At 40.9% G+C, this 6,179-nt stretch overlaps 1 pseudogene across 1 annotated transcript in view; it reads left to right on the forward strand.

The window, feature by feature from the left end:
- The window catches only part of LOC308518513 (semaphorin-4F-like), a 28,777-nt pseudogene extending 22,868 nt beyond the window's left edge, over positions 1–5,909 (forward strand). Inside the window, exons 2-3 of the transcript in view lie at positions 2,389–2,572; positions 4,780–5,909. The product of the transcript in view is annotated as a semaphorin-4F-like (transcript). The remainder of the gene's footprint in view (positions 1–2,388; positions 2,573–4,779) is intronic.
- Positions 5,910–6,179: the final 270 nt, after the last annotated feature.

Genomic DNA, 6,179 nt, shown 5'->3' on the forward strand with positions numbered 1-6,179 from the left:
ATGATGAGAGTGGTGGTCATTATAAGGGTCAACTAAAAATCATAGGCAAAGTACCTCGTGGGGTAAATAACACAAAAAGTTGGATTTAAGATGCTATTATTATTCTAGAGACAGGGAACTTCTTGTTCAAGTTCTTTAACTTGGACATACAGGGTACATCACACATGAACTCGTGCTTTAGTAACTGTTGTTCTTTTGTGAAGGAAAAGGTAGCTCTGCTATCACCTTGTCAGTTTTCTACTATGTTCATTCTTTCTCATGTGCAGATCACTAGAACCCAGGCTACATCTCTCACTGTTGAGATAGGGGTGATGGTAGGACAAGGCAAGGCTTAGAAACTGTGCTGTAGACCAAAGGAAGATGTAGGCAGAATTGTGGCAGACTGAGTTTTCCAATTGCCGAGAGCAAAGAAAACTTGGTCCAGAATTCAGGACAGGCATGTCAGTAATATTGATAGTTCAGGTCTGAAGAGTTGCTTCAGCACTAAAATCCTAGCATTAGAAATGCCCTTTGAGATTAGTGATATTCTTTTTTTGCTGTTGAGCTCTAGGTACAGCCTTGCTGGGTTTGAGGATTCACCCATACCACCTAAATCGTGGGGGCTGATATGAGCTCAGATTGTAGAATGGCTTTCAGATTCCCCTCAAGTGTTACTGCATGGCAGCATCAGGTCTTCTAAAAGTCTGTGTGAGTCTATGCTAGTTTTCTAGAACTGCTATTAAAAAATACCACAAACTTAGTGGCTAAAGCTACAGAAATAGTTTGTCTCACAGTTTTTGAAACTAGAAGTTCAACACCAAGGTGTCTGAAGGTTGTGAGAGAGCATCTATCCTAGGCTCTCCCCTAACTTCGGGTGGTTTCTGGCATCTTTGCCTTTCTTTGGCTGTTGAAGCCTCAGAGCAATCTCTGGCTTCATTTTCACATGGTGCTCCCCTTGTGCACGTCTGTGTCCAAATTTCCCATATTTATAATGGCTGCAGTCTCATTGGATTATCTGTTTTGTCTTTGGGACGGAATGTATAGTGTCAGTCACCGGTGACTGACAGAGCACTTAATATGTTAACTAATTACATCTGCAACAACTCTATTTGCAAATAAGGTCATATTCTGACGTCTGAGGCATTAGGACCTCAATATATGAAATGGGAGGAGGGAGGGATAAAATTCTATCCTTTTTTTTTTCTTTATTGACTAAGGTATTACAATGTGTCCTTGTCCCCCCACCCTCCCACACTCATGCCCTCACCCCTCTGGCATCTCGCCATTGGTTAGGCTTTTATGCATGCATAGAAGTCCTTTGGTTGATCTCTCCCCCATAACAGGATCCTTGGCATTATCACCTATTGCTAAGGTCCTCTTCAAAAATCCATGGCACTATAGGGAAAGGAGTGTGAATGCACTGATGTGGGAATATGTATGTGAGCATATTGCAGATAGCTAATACTAACACTAATTGCAGACAGCTAATCCTAATCCTAATATATCTTTGCAGTGGAGTGAATTCACCAAAATAATGAGGGATTCATTGAATAACTTAGTGGAAAAAGAGCCCTGAGTATTGGAAGACAATTCTCCAGGGGTCTTTCTTATTTCTGCATATCTTTGTGAAGTGAACAAATTGAAAAGACCTTAAATGTTGAGAAGTTTTAACAAGATAATGGTTTATAGCATGATTCTAAAGTCCTGATATTAAGAAGATGATGGAAAAGGACCTAACTTTAAGTATAATAAAATTTTTCTTGTGCTACTACTCATTTGTAATTTCTCTCAAAATATATAATACTAGAGGCTCGATACATGAAATCCATGCAAGGGGTTTGGCCCCTGCCACTGCTGTGGCTGCCTTGGCCCCTGCCTGCCTGCCACAGTGACCCCCTCTGCCTTGGCCCCCGCCTCAGCGGCTTCGTCTGGAAGGACGTCTGGAAGGACATCTGGTCTAATTAGCATATTATGCTTTTATCATTATAGATAAAGAATCAAAAATAGAGCAATTTATTTAAAAAATAAAGGAAAGGCAATAAAGTTCTTGATAGTGAATAATATATTTAAATGACTGATTCACAAGGTAATTATAGAACTCAGATAAAAATAGGAACATCTAGTATTATCTAGAGAGAAGCCAACAAATTAGGATGAATAATGATCTTTTAACTGAGATTGAGTTGGAATTTCATAAAGATAGCTTTTAAATGAACATATGAAAAGGTTTTCCTGGATATTGAAATATGGTGACTATTCTGATATTTGAGGTCTAAAGCTCATTACCTTTTGGACAAAAATTCTGCTTCTGCAGAGACTATGATTAGTCTTAATAGTTTTTGTTTTATTTTGTTTTGTTTTGCATTAATCCATTATCTCTTCTTTACGTCCACTCTCATCTATTATTAGTCAATCTATTTCAAGTGTTTGTTTGGAAAGTCAGTGACATTCAGGAAAAAATAACCACATATTGCCAGGTGTCAGGTAGCTATGTGTCACACCTCATAAAAACAGCTGAGTATTCAACCAAAGCAGACACTGATTCAGCAGCACTGTCAAATGGCATTGTTCCTGAAATATCAAAGGACAAGCAGTAAGTGACATTTGGTGAAAGAAAAGAAATTCATGTAGGTTACCATACATTTGACTCTTGCCTCAAGAAAAAAATTAAATATTAAATGTATATATTGAATTGACAGCACATACTAGAGTGGTGTGTGTGTGTGTGTGTGTGTGTGTGTGTGTGTGTGTGTGTGTGTTTAAATCAAACGCTATGCTTCTAGTAGATCTAGTAGATCAAAACTTTCTCCCAGAAACATGTCTTACTTTTCGGAAGTGGACCGAGATATGTGAAAACACGCTCAAAGTCACTAATTATCTGAGAGATGCAAATCAAAATGACAATGTCACACCTGTCAGAATGGCTATCATCAACAAATGAAAGTGCTAGAGAGGATGTGGAGAAAAAGGAACCTTCATGCACTGCTGGTGAGAACGCAGATTGGTGCAGCCACTGTGGAAGATAGTATGGAGTTTCATCAAAAAATAAAAAATGGAACTTCTATTTGACTCAGTGATCCCACTTCTAGGAATATACCCCAAGAAACTAGAGACACCAATCAGAAAGGAAATATGCACCCTTACGTTCATAGCAGCACAATTTGCAATAGCTAAGATTTGGAATCAGCCTAAGTGCCCATCAGCAGATGAGTGGATTAAAAAATGGTGGTACATCTACACAATGAAATGCTACACTACTGTAAAAAAGAAAGAACTCATCATTTGCAACAACATGGATGGACATGGAGAACATTATGCTAAGTGAAATAAGCCAGTCAGAAAAAGATAAATATCACATAATCTCACTCATGTGTGGAATATAATGAACATAAACAGATGAAAAAAACAGACCCAGAGACAGAGAAGCATCAAACAGAGGGAAGGCAGGGAGTGGGGGTAAGAGATCAACCAAAGGACTTGCATGCATGCATATAAGCATAACTAATGGACATAGACACTAGGGAGGTGATGGCATGTGCTGTGGGGTGGGAGTGGCTGGGGAGAGATCAATGGGAGAAAAGGAGATATATGTAATACTATATGTAATATTTTAAACAATAAAGAATTAAAAAAATAAAAAAAGAAACATGTGTCTTGCTCTACAAAAATAGCCTCACATTATCCTAAAGATTTTGACTAATTAATATTACATTCATAAAATATGAAAGGGCTGGTTTCTCTGTCTTCTTTTTAAGTGAACTAATATCCATTTTGGTTTCTTTCTAATTTTAACTTTTTTTTCAGGCAGCCATGGCAGAATAGTAGGGTTGATTCTCAGTAATCATTAATCCATTCATTTAATAAGAATCTTTGAATGAGAGGTAATATATTATAGTGATTAAAAACATGAAGGTAGACATTAATCTATTTTAACTCCATTATTTATCAGTTCTATACAATGTTTCCACGGATTTCCTCAAATGTAGTTTAAAGATAACAGTGCTATGAGGTTCCTGTATTAATTGAGATGACCTAGGTTTCAAATCTTCTCTGAAAAGGTTTGCTCAATGTATTTAGTAAATATTATATACTTAAAGCTATAACATTTATACCTGGAAGATAAATCAGATCTATCAATATACAGATAAAACCATAGGCTTTAAAAATCCATTTTTAAAATAAAATGATTTTATTTAATAATTATTTATTTAAGTTAGCCACAAATAAATTTTAAAGGAGACTTGCTGCTCTGAGGAATTACCTTCATTTTGTGCAACCTGACGGCTAACATCAGTTTCATGTCAGCATTTTGTTTTCTACAGTGAACACCAATCAGAATCATTAAACTTCTGTTATGACAACTTTATTATACATTTCTGCCACTCAAGACGATTTCAATTGTCAAACCATTCCTTTAGTGCCATTTGCCTATAAGATTTGTAAGTCTAATTGGTCACATTGAGGTAGTTTTTATTTGTTATTATTTTAAAAAATGTATTTGTTATTGAATTTAGAGAGGAAGGGAGAGGGGGAGAGGGAGAGAGGGAGAGATAGAAACATCAATGATGAGAGAATCATTGATTTGCTGCCTCCTGCACGGCCCGCTCTGGGGATCAAGCCCGAAAGCCAGGCATGTACCCCAAACAGAATAGAACCTGCCACCTCCTGGGTCGACACTCAACCCCTGAGTCACACCCAGCAGGGCAGTTTTTATTTTTGAACTACCTAACATGTAATGAAGTTTGAACATGAACAGGAGAAGCATTAATAATTAAGCTGTACTATCTATTTTACCCACAGGGTGGCCAGCCTCTCAGGGAGAGTATGATGTGCTCTACCTGGGGACAGAGGATGGACGCCTCCACAGAGCTGTGCGGATTGGAGCCAAGCTCAGCATCCTTGAGGATCTGGCCTTATTCCCAGAGCCACAGCCAGTTGAGAATATGAAATTGTATCAAAGCTGGCTCCTGGTTGGCTCCCGTACTGAGGTAACACAAATGAACACAACCAACTGTGGACGTCTCCAGAGCTGCCCAGAGTGCATCCTGGCCCAAGACACTGTCTGTGCCTGGAGCTTCAGCTAGCTGTGTGTGTGGCCCATGCTGGGGAGCATGGAGGGCTGGTCTAAGACATAGAGTCAGCGGATGTCTCTTTTTTGTGTCCTAAAGAGCCTGGAGAACACCCAGTAGTGTTTGAAGTTCCTGTGGCTACAGCTGCGCTCGTGGTCTTGCCATGTTCCCCAAGCTCAGCCTGGGCATCCTGTGTGTGGCACCAGCCCAGTGGAGTGACTGCTTTTACCCCCCGGAGGGATGGGCTAGAGGTGGTGGTAACCCCAGGGGCCATGGGTGCTTATGCTTGTGGATGTCAAGAGGGTGGGGTAGCCCATGTGGTAGCAGCTTATAGCTTGGTATGGGGCAGCCAGCAGGGCCCCTCAAGCTGGGCCCACACTGTGGGGGCTGGACTGGTTGGCTTCTTTCTGGGGGTTCCTGCAGCATCCCTGACTCTCCTGATTGGTTGATGTCAGCAGCAACAGCGATAGAGGGAACTTCTGGCTAGAGACAAGGTGGGCTCGGACCTGGGGGCACCGCCATCTGGGACCACAAGCTACAGCCAGGATCCTCCCTCTCCCTCTCCTGAAGATGAGTGGCTGCCCCTGGCTCTAGGCAAGAGGGGCAGTGGCTTTGGTGGCTTCCCTCCACCTTTTCTGCTTGATGCTTGCCCGAGACCAGCCCTTATTCGGTTAACTGGGGCTGCTCTGGCCACGTGTGATGAAACGTCCACCTAAGGCTGGGCAAATGATCACTAGTGCATGACTGGCCACTGGAATGGAGTGACCATTGGGATGTTGGGGTCCCTGGGCCTGGAAGACCATCATGGCCTCTGAGTTCTTTGAAAAAATAAAAATTAAAAAAAAAACACAACAAAAAACAGTGCTCATAAATGATCTCTGTCACCATACCCAATTAAGAATGTCACTGCAGTAGGGAACATTTGTTGGTTTGCCTGTCTAGTATTCTTTCTCTTTTCTGTGGTAGCTACACAGTTTTCTCTCATGTGATCTGGTTTGGACTATCTCACCTAGCACTCCTTCCCTACTTCAGAGTGGCCACATGGCCAAGGCCGGCCCAGGGCTGGTCACATGACTCAAACAGGAGCCATAAGAATCTTCACTGAAACTGATCTAGAGATATTAAGATGTC

This window comes from Myotis nattereri (genome assembly GCF_964212035.1).
Source record: "Myotis nattereri genome assembly, chromosome: 4".
NCBI classification, from domain to species: domain Eukaryota; kingdom Metazoa; phylum Chordata; class Mammalia; order Chiroptera; family Vespertilionidae; genus Myotis; species Myotis nattereri.